This window comes from Adiantum capillus-veneris, chromosome 12 (genome assembly GCF_014529385.1).
Source record: "Adiantum capillus-veneris isolate H3 chromosome 12, ASM1452938v2, whole genome shotgun sequence".
In the NCBI taxonomy this organism is placed as follows: Eukaryota; Viridiplantae; Streptophyta; class Polypodiopsida; order Polypodiales; family Pteridaceae; genus Adiantum; species Adiantum capillus-veneris.
The window spans coordinates 90,609,795-90,621,376 of NC_140942.1; positions in this window are offsets into that span (position 1 = coordinate 90,609,795).

The following is an 11,582-nucleotide window of genomic DNA, read 5'->3' on the forward strand; positions in this document are numbered from 1 at the left end:
GTTCCTTGTTTCCCAATTCAGCCCCATACCTCTCTAGCTTGCCCCCTCTTGCTAAACTAAAGAGTAGAGGTGTCACAAGCTCCTACTTAGCTATTAGAGGTGTCCCTCTTTACCCTTTTGGGTGATACACCTCATGTAGTGCTCCCATGCTCATAGTCAATTATTCTATAAGAGATGGGTCAATGGATATGGGTCATTTATGGGCATACATGCACATACATATACATGCACATGCATACATATGCATATCTTAGACTTAGGAATTAATTTATCAACACTAGGATGAAAAATTAATTGTCTAGAGTGAGCTTGGCTTATCAAAATTTTAATTTTGAAACTTTCTATTAAAAGAAGAGCTTGAGGACTATAGATTAAGGTGTCGGATGCACACACCTGCTATATTTAGCAGTTTTTGGAGCACGCAGCTATTTTTATGGAAATTTAGGACGGGGTAGATTTTGACGAGACGGTCGCGTCTAGGTGGGTGTAAGCACCTCAAAACTTTCTATTTTTGGATAAAAATGAAAAAAAAGTAAAATTTTCATTTTTGAAAATCTTACAACAATATTTTTATCATTAGCTTATCAGAGGTGGAAAAACTACCAAAAATAGTAACTTTTTGTATATGGTTTGATAGGTATTTCTTTACATGGGAATCCCCTCTCCAAGGGTGACAGAGACCTTACAAAACTGGGATATAACCTGTCTACCACATGATAGATAGATAGATAGAGAGAGAGAGAGAGAGATTCACATGACACGGTCATTCCTGCATTTGATGGCAGCATGAACGCATCCTACCGGATGCCTACTCATGCACATGACCTGCAAAAATTAGCAATGGTTGTTGCATGTTCCCAGCTGACATCCTGCTGACAACATGCCTGCAGGTTGAAAGGTACTGCAGTATTCACTATATCAGCCTGCCGCAGCTTTTGCAGACCATCTCCACCCTTCTTCCTTCTTGTCAGCTTTATTGTGGTGGGGATGATGAAGCTCTGGTTGGCTTTGCTAATTTTGTCGCTGCTATGGATTCCCTCCTCCTCCTACTCCGTCTGCAAGTGATCTCATTCTCTTGTCTCTTGGAATTGGCAAATACTTAGGCCTTGACTCTGATTCAATCGACAGAGAATACGTAGAAATCATTACATGCAGCTTAACAATGTAGGGGACCTCTGCAATTGCCATGGAGGACAGCGGTTGTGCTTGTTGGAAGTTGTTAGACACCACTTTTATCACTGCATTATAGGATGGTATCCTGCAAGAAATTGGAGAGGGTGATACGAAGCTATCTGTAGCCATCCATGCCGACGTGGATGGCTACATGCAATTGATATTTCCAATGTGTGCAAGAGTGTCGGGTAAAAGATTTCCATTGGAAACCTACCTGCAGCCATCCACGTCGGCGCGGATGGCTACATGCAATTCATTATGCACCAAATAATTCCCTTCACACGTGGGCACTCATATATATAAGGCAACTTGAACACCCTCGCTAACACACATAGGTGGGGAAACCTACTTGTAGAAACCAAAGATTTTCATTAGAAATCTACTGCCTATAGCCATCCCCACCGGTGCGGATGGCTACAAACAATTCCATTATGCACCAAATAATTGCCTTGTCACATGTGGGCACTCATACAAGGCAAGTTGAACACCCTCACCAACAAACATGGGTGATGAACCAAACAAAATCAAGGTCTCACAAGGCTATAAAGTGTTCATGATGCAGTAGAAAAGTACATTTTTGCTTACCGATGAAAATATGGGCAAACTTGAAATTCTCCCGATTTTTAGGTAAAAATTTAAGGCTTTTGCTAGTAATTACACTAAAATTTGTGTAAATTTCCCGACTTTCTTTAAGGCAAGCTCAAAATCTAACTAGGATCTTACAATTTCAGCTGGTTAAAATACAGTGGACCCTAGTTTTTTTCTAACACCACGGGATACAAAGTTTAAGGCATCTAAGTGTCATTCTTGTTGTTAATGAAAGGAACGTCTCCATCTTCTCAATATTATAGCCGAGGAGGTTGCTCCAAACAAAAAAATTCTCTTGCAAAGGTAGCTTCTTGCCACGAGTTGTACACCAACTCAAAATCATACTTCCCAGTAGATGTATGTGACACTACCCACCCTTTCATTGCCATCATTTGAATGATGACACAGGTCTTGTTGATATTCTAATGTACTTGCTTACTAAAACTTCGTTTGTACCCCACAATGCCAATATGGATGGCTAGATGAAGTCGCGGAGCGAAGCTTAGATCGACTCTCTCTCTCACACACACACACACACACACACACATAGAGATACATAGACAGAGAGCTTACACAGTACGCAGAGAATTCGTTGAAGGGTTATCTCCCAAATCTTATTATTCACACAAGTATGAGTGAGTATATACAAAGAGTTAGTGATAAGCGAGTTAGGCGGGTGGCTGGCCATATCAATATAAGAGGCCACTTGGGCTTTAATCCAACAACCTCTCACTTAAGTCCAATGTGGCACCTTAAGTAACTATAAATCTATGAACATAAATGTACAAAGATTTACATGGCTGCCATCTATCCAATGCCCAATAAGTCACGACAATGCACAAAGACCTCTCCTGGAAGTCCCTTTGTGAGTAGATCGGCAGGATTTTCCTTGGTGTGGATATTCATCAGTTGTATCTGCTTGTCTTCAAGTACTTCCCTAATGAAGTGATATTTCACATCAATATGCTTAGTCTTCGAATGGAACACTGGATTCTTTGCCAATTGTATAGCACTTTGACTGTCACAATATAACTCTGGCATATCTACTTTGATTCCCAAGTCTGCTACCAATCTACCAAGTACATCAGTCCATTTGATCAACAAGTCTCCTAGCAGGGTTTTGGATAAGAGTGAAGTGGCCGAGATGCTATGGACAGGCAAGGCACCTTTGTATAAGCATCTTAGAGTCTTTGGTTGTGAAGCTTATAGCCATATTTCTAAGGATTTGAGGAATAAGTTAGAACCAAAGAGCAAGAAGTGTATATTTCTTGGCTACGGAGAATCGGGCGAGATGGGTTACCGGCTTTGGGATCCTGAGTCCAGAACAGTTATTCATAGCAATGATGTACATTTCAATGAAGCCAAGTTTCATGGTAAGCCAAAGAAGATAGAGGACATCAGAAGAGTTGTCTTCAGGGAAGATGGACCTAGTGCTAGCACATCAAGACAGCATGGTCAGGCTCAAGAACAGCCTATAGTGGCTAGAGAGGCAGAATCAGTTGTGGTGAGATGTTCTGAGCATGTCTCCAAACCACATGATCGTTATGTGCCACCTCTAAATTATGTCATGCTCACGGATTGCGGAGAACCATCTTGTTAGAAGGAGGCATTACAAGTGGTTGACTCAAAAAAATTGGTAGTTGGCCATGCAATCAGAGATGACGGCTCTGCATAAGAATCAAACGTGGGATTTAGATCAATTGCCAGAGGGCAAGAAAGCTCTACCTTGTAAGTGGATTTACACGTATAAGCTTACTCCTCATGATGGACAGCCAAAATACAAAGCAGGGTTGGTTGCTAAGCGTTTTGAGCAAGAACACAGAATAGATTTTGATGAAGTCTTTTCACCAGTTGTCAAGATGACAACATTGAGAAGTGTACTTGCTTTGGTTGCCAAACATGATCTGCATTTACATCAGATGGATGTGAAAACGGCATTTCTTCATGAAGATTTGCACGAGGAGGTTTATATGCAGCAACCAAAAGGGTATGTTGAAAAAGGCAAAGAGAAATTGGTATGTTGTTTGAGAAAGAGTCTCTATGGCTTGAAACAACACCAAGAGAATGGTACAAGAAGTTTCACCAATTTATGCTTTCTCAAGGATACAGGAGAAGTGAGACAGATCATTGCCTATATACTCGACAAGCTAAGGATGGTAGCTTGATAATCCTCGTCTTGTATGTGGATGACATGTTACTTGCTCGTAGACAAATGGCAAAAATTTCAGCTCTTAAGTCAAAAATGGCAAAGGTTTTTGACATGAAAGACATGGGTGAGGCAAGTCATATACTCGATATGCGTATCCAGCGAGATAGGTCAAAGAAGATGCTTTACTTATCTCAGGAAGAGTATATTGACAAGGTGTTGCAACGTTTCCATATGGATAGGGGAAAGGCATTGATGACACCATTGCCATCATATGTGAAACTAAGCAACCAAGATTGCCCACAGTCTTAGGTGGAAAAGATTGAAATGGATACGGTGCCGTATGCTTCTGCATGTGGGAGTTTGATGTATGCAATGATTGCTACACGTCCGGATATTGCATTTGCAGTGGGAGTGGTTAGTAGATATATGTCAAATCTCGGCAAGAAACATTGGGAGGTAGTGAAAGGTATCATGAGATACTTAAAACATACAAAGAGTATGTGCATGTGCTATGGTAGTCAAGATCTGAGTGTCAGAGGATACACTGACTCAGATTATGCAGGAGACTTGGATAAGAGGAGCTCTACATCAGGCTATGTCTTTACATTGGCTTGAGGTGCCATATCATGGCAATCTCGATTACAAGATTGTATTACGGAGTCTACTACAGAAGCTGAGTATGTTGCAGCAAATGAGGCATGCAAAGAAGCCACTGCTTCCGCCCAAAATCCATCAGGCAACTCAGCATTTGACAACATGCTTCTGACCTTCTCTTGTATGGTCCTATTCATACATTCTGCAACTCCATTTTGTGAAGGATTGTATGGTGCAGTAAGTTCCCACTTTATCCCTTTTGCTTCACAAAAGTCTTGGAAAGCCTTGGAAATGTACTCTCCACCATTGTCTGTCCTTAAGCATCTCAACTTCTGACCAGTCTGATTCTCCACAAGTTGCAAGAATGTCTTAAAGACCTCGAGCATCTCATCCTTGTGCTTCAAGAAGTAAACCCATACTCTGCAAGAATAGTCATCTATAAAGGTACAAAAGTACGTTGCTCCTTCTAGAGACAAACTAAGCATTGGTCCGCATAAATCACTGTGTACAAGAGCTAACCGTTCATCCTTACGATTTCCCTTTGATCTATGCGGTTTCTGTGTTTTCTTACCATAAACACAATGCTCACAAAACTCGAAATCTTGAAATGAAAAGCCAGGCAACTAACCATAATGAGAAATTATTTCCATTCCTCTTTTTGACATATGTCTCAGCCTACGATGCCACAATGACACACTTCGCTGCTCAATCACATTAATTACATGGTTTTTAACCTCTGAAACATGTAAAGTGTACAGAGTTCTTTACTTGCTGCCATGTGCTACGATCATCGAACCTTTGGAGATCTTCCAAGCGTTGTTCCCAAAAATTGTCACATAACCTGCATCATCCAACTTCTCTGTACTGATCAAGCTCTTTCGGATTGCTGGAACATGTCTTACATTCTTGAGCCATAAAGAAGAGCCATTCTAAAACTTCAACTGCACATCTCCCACTCCAAGTATGTCACAAACCTGCTCATTGCCAAGTCTGACATAATCTTTAGTAGCCACATATGATGTAAACCACTCTTTGTGCGGAGAAACATGTAAAGATGCCGCTGAGTCGATAATCCTATCACTCATAGCATGTCCACCCTCTGCAATCAAGAAAACAGAATCAAAATTTCTTGTGAGGAAGATGTCACCAGCTGCTATACCAAAATCACTGTCTGAACCTGATCATGTGACATTCACCTCTTCAATCTTCACTGAACTCTTCTTTTCATCTTGCTCAGAACTCTTTGTTTTGCCTTTTTCTTGTTTCCACTTCGTAAAGTCTCTCTTCATGTGACCCTTCTTGCTACAATGGTAGCATTCTATGTCATCCTTTGACTTTGAGTCGCGAGACTTACTTCGCTTTTGTGCCATTTTACCCTTCTTCTCTTTAGACTGTTGTCTCCCTCAAACGACCAAAGCACTATTGCCTTTACCTTTGTCAATGTTCTTCCTGTTCACTTCCTCTGTGAGCAAGCTGCCTTCTACATTGGCACTTGTAAGACCTCCTGGTGCGATAGAATTACTTAATGCTGTGCGAAAAGTATCCCAACTGTCTGGCAAAGTGATTAAGAGAAACATAGCCTTCACGAAATCTGGAAAGACTATCTCCTGTGCTGTTAACTGGCTGAAAATTGTGTGAAATTCATTGAGATGATTTGACACGGTTGTCCCTTCCTTCATTTTCAAATCCACCAATTTCTTGAGCCAGTAAATCTGAGAAGTGGCACTTTGTTTCTCGTACATACCACATAGATTTTGCCATACGCCATACGCTGTAGTCTCTTCTGCTACGTTGAAGTAAACATTTTTTACCAGTGTCAACATGATTGTGAAACAAGCTAACTCATCAAGCTCTTCCCACTCATCTTCAACCATACCTTCTGGTCTCTCCCCTATGAGATTCAGTGGCTTCACTAGTTTTTTCTACACCAAAACTTGCCAAATCTGCTTCTTCTAGAATGGAAAGTTTGTGCCATCCAGCTTCTTTATGTTGTAAAGAGTCTCACTTTGAGAGGATGCCATGTCTGCCAAACTGTTTACTCCTGGGAAAAATTTGGCAAAGTTTCCCCTGTAAACTGGCCTATGTACACAATAAACTGGCCTCTGTACATAGTAAACAAGGTGTAAACAACAAGTTGAACATCTCTCCTCAAGAACTGTCAGTATTTTGAAAATTTTTTACAGAGTCTCCCCTGTAAAGTGAGCTCTGGAAACCAAAAGATGGCTCAAAAACAACCATAAACAGCTGACCAGTGACAAATCTAAGATTCTGTGTAATATGCTATCCTGTAAGCATACATTGTCTCCTGTCTGGGCGATCACAGAACCTGTATTTGTCTCAAGATTGAACCTTGAACAATGCCTCAACGACCTGACACATAAGATGCAATCCAGTGTCTACTCATAGTCATACATATTATGGGATAAAAGGCATTGAAGAGGATGTGTGTAGAGGGGAACTCCAGCAACCTAATCCACCTCACACTAGGTAACCCAGCCCCCAGTGCTTGGCTTCAAAAAACCTCACACACGACCCTCTCAGAGGGCTCAGCAAACTGCCCAGAACTAGCATACATCCTACAATAGACCAATCAATGTCCTATGACCGCTAAGGCGGTCTGTCTGCTAGCGTGACTCACAACTAGCGGACCCACAATCACAGTACATCAATCTGCAATACATGCTAGTGGTGTCAAGCCGTCGTATGGCCACACCTCCCTTGGAACCTGGCAAGCACAAGAAGTAGCAATCCAGACTGCATTATATATATCTGATGATATATATGTGTACATGGTCTATAGATGATATATATGTGTACATGGTCTATAGATGATTCTTTGAAGACTAATGAGTGATGTATATCGATGCCGATATTGATGCCAACCACCTCCTGCTTGCCAATCTACACAAGACGGATTTCTTTGCGGCGGCTGAAACCTATCTTTTGATGTAGTGCTTAGAACGAAATTCTGAGGGCATAAACAACTTCGAAAGGCGGGTAAAACCCTAGGTCGCTTGGTGGAAATACTCCTGGAACGCCGAGTGTGAATTTCCAAGCTCCGGATCCAGAATCTGCCTGAAAAATATGCGTGCGCGATTACGCAAAAACGCATTGAACCTTACTCTGATACCAATCGAAGTCGCGGAGCGGAGCTTAGAGCGACTCACACACACACACACACACACACACACACACACACACACACACAGATACACAGACATAGCGCTTACACAGTACTCAGAGAATTCGTTGAAGGGTTATCTCCCAAATCTTATTATTCACACAAGTATGAGTGAGTATATACAAAGAGTTAGTGATTAAGCGAGTTAGGCGGCCGGCCATATCTGTATAAGAGGCCACTTGGGCTTTAATCCCAACACTAGAGACAAACCATTGCAAGCATCATTGTGAGCACTTACACCAAATAATAAGTAACTAAGTGATATATATTCGATTGACATACCAAAAGCTACAAATTAGACCTAATTTTAATAACTTAAGCTGATGTGGTACGGCATGCTTTTCTCACAAGCAGTTGCATGTAGGCATTCCTGAAATTCAAAAAGTTCACCCAAAAATTTCCTGAAATTCCAATTCTTTTAGTCTCCAATGCATGAAATTTTTAGGTGATATGTCACATTAAACTCTAATGGTTTTTGAATAGAATATAGTGATAAGTCACTATTTACACTGATGCTCATGCTCTGGGATATAACATGAGCACACATGCGCTCTCTCTCTCTCTCTCTCTCTCTCTCTCTCTCTCTCTCTCTCTCTCTCTCTCTCTCTCTCTCTCTCTCTCTCTCTCTCTCTCTCTCTCCGTCTCTCTCCGGGGCAGTCACTTATCAAAGGACCCCTATATCACGTGCGTTCAAGAGGTAATTAATAATACCCCAATATACATACTATACTTACATTGTGAGCCTATTTAAAAAACCCCCACCCCCCTCTGTATGTATACATTTTTATACATTTTGGTCTTTTAATAATCCTCTCCGGTTAACTCACATGATATCATACACATTCTAAAAAGTGACCGCCCCGGGTCTCTCTCTCTCTCTCTCTCTCTCTCTCTCTCTCTCTCTCTCTCTCTCTCTCTCTCTCTCTCTCTCTCTCTCTCTCACTCACTCACACACACACACACACACACACACACACACATATTGCTCGCTTGATTTTCTCCTTGCTCAAAAATATTCGCTAGCCATATGGTAGGACTCTTTGTGATTAAAGCCAAGCACGTCAAGAACGCAAGGTGGTAATTCCAAAACCACATCTAAACTGATTTCTTGAATCTTGAAATCATAAACAACAATGCTCAAACTTCAAAATTCAAGACAAGATTAAGGATGAAAGCAAGGCAAGAAACATCATTTCCATTCTACAAAAGCTACAAGCAAGGGCATGTTTTTGGGTTTTATTTCCTTCTCTCTCTTTTCATAAATTGCAAACAAAGCATTCCCATTTTACTATTTTTCCATAAGCAACTTGAGTGACCAAATCAATAGGTTTACATGATGTCAAGCAATGCATGTAACATCAGTAGCTGCTACCACTCATACGAATTTCATTCGAGATTATAAACGACTATTTCTCCATCCACTAATGGCACATGCAAATACAATGGACCTCACTCCACACATGAGGAATTTTTTATGCTTCCACATTGTCATACAACACTCTATCAAGGACATGATCAAGAATGTTAATTGTAATAAGACATGTAATGCAGGCAGGACCCTGGGGGATTCACTTATACGTATGGAGGTATGTCATCTGTGTGCAACCATATGGGAAAAAATATATAGCTAAAGCAGCCAAATACCCACTTTTCTATGGAGCTTGTCTAGTCACCTTGACTTCCTCCTTAATATATATATGTATATATACAAGTCTTAAACTAAGTTGCATTTATTTATAATTATAAAATTCATAGATATAGTTTGATAGATATATATTGCAATCAAATTTTATTTTGATCAAGTTGGTCTTTTATATAGGAAAAAAACTCGACGCTGACAGCTCGTTCGAACTGTCGTTCCTTTTATTGTTGACTAGTCAGAACACCTAGAGAGTCCTTGGAGAGCTACTTGAGGTGATCATTTGACTTTGACTATTATTATTTATAAGTAACTTTTTATTTTTTGTTGACCCTATTGTTGTAGAGCATAGTCTCACACTTTGGGGTTAGTCTGCAAGTTAATACCCTATCCTTTACTATGTAGACCAAAGTGCCACACTGTAGAGATAGTTTAGCGTACATAACTTTTCCTCTTTGTGTGAACCTTCACGTCACACTATAGGAGAGTTAGAAAACTACCCACTTTCTTCTTGACTGTGCAGACCATCATGTCACACTACAAGGAGAGTACAAAGAGGGTTAGATTCCACATCTCTAGCTCTGTAGACCATCATGTCACAATGTAAAGAGGGTTTAGGGTTCAAAAATCACTCTATCTCTAGCTGTGTAGACTAGTGTGTCACACTATAGAGATGGCGTAAAAATTGATACAATTATTTGCAATGAATTAATTGGTCACTTGTTCAATACGACAAATCATTACAAATTCAACGAGAAATAAAAGTGTTGCACTATCATCACATTTACCAAATTTACATACACACATCTTAAATACTTTCATAGAAATTTGTGCCCTTTAAGCATGTTTGTGTGTATTCAAATATGACAAATGTGCCAATTGTGCACATTTTCTATTTCTCATTGAATTCGTAGTCATTCATTTTGAACAAGTGACTTTATTATAGTGTTCAGATAACAAAATGTCTTGTCTCTGGTTGTGCCAACCATCGTGTTGCACTACAAGGAGGGCTTAAATACATACGCTCTATATTTGGTCGTACATACCACCATGTCACACCACAAAGAGGGCTTAAAGAGTGGCACACTTATTTGCATACAATGAAGTAACTAATCTTTTCCAAAACCATTCATTACGACATCGTTGAGAAATATAAGTTATGTGCCATTTGTGCACACATCTTCTATTTCTCATTAAGTTTGTAATAAATCGTTTTGGACAAGGTCACATTCTTTACTTCCTAGTCCAAATAAGTGTATATGTTTGTCTTATCTCTGATTGTGCAAACCATTGTGTCACACTGTAGGGAAGATCGTGGTTTAAATATACACTTTGTCCTTGACTGTGCAGACCTTCGCATTGCATTGTAGGGAGAGTTATGTCTTTTAAGATTTCATTTTTAATTACTAATATCAATTTAGGTCTTCTTATGTTTATGTTTGATGTCATTTATGTCTATGACATTTTCATGCATTAACATTTAGATTTACTTCTCTAATGTGCTTTTCAAAATTCCAGCCATGGTAGAGATAAAGTTGTTGTGTGATTATCGTAAAGTCGTTTTTGATGCTCTTGTACTCTATCTATATCATGTTATAGAGGATCATCTATGATGAGCATTTAATTTTCTTGCATCAAAGTTTAAGGACTTCATTGCAGTCGCTTGTGAGACAGTATTTCACCAAGCTCAAAGCTTCATTTTCTTTGATGCAATTTGACCCAATCATGCTGACAAATGGAGTCATGCATATAGCAATCACAAGCTACTCTTAGGAGAGATTGTCAGGATGTTTGAGAGCCTCCAACATCCTGAGATCAAGATTGTACTACGGATTCTAGATCGAATGCAACTAATTTCACAACTGCATTTAGAGCTTAATGGCAAAATAGACAAGAAGACTCCTCCAAACATCCAAGGACTAAAGAGGAAAGTCCAGTTTCTCATGAAGCACTTGTTGAATCTTTAGCCCAAACTCCAAGAGCAATCACATCTTTGACATGTCCCTCTATCACAGAGGCAAGTGCTATGGATGAAAGCTAACCCCACCCATCCTTCACTTGCTTGGTGAAATTTCAAATTTTCACCTACAAGCTCTCCAACTTGGTGAAGGTCACTTTGCTATTGTGAAGCAGGTCAAAGTGACACATCTAGAATTCAAGGATGCACTATATGTAACATTTAATGGCCTAGTAACTTGTGTGTAGTGGAAAATAGCGTGAACATAGTGAGCATTACATTAGAATAGATTCCTAATGAG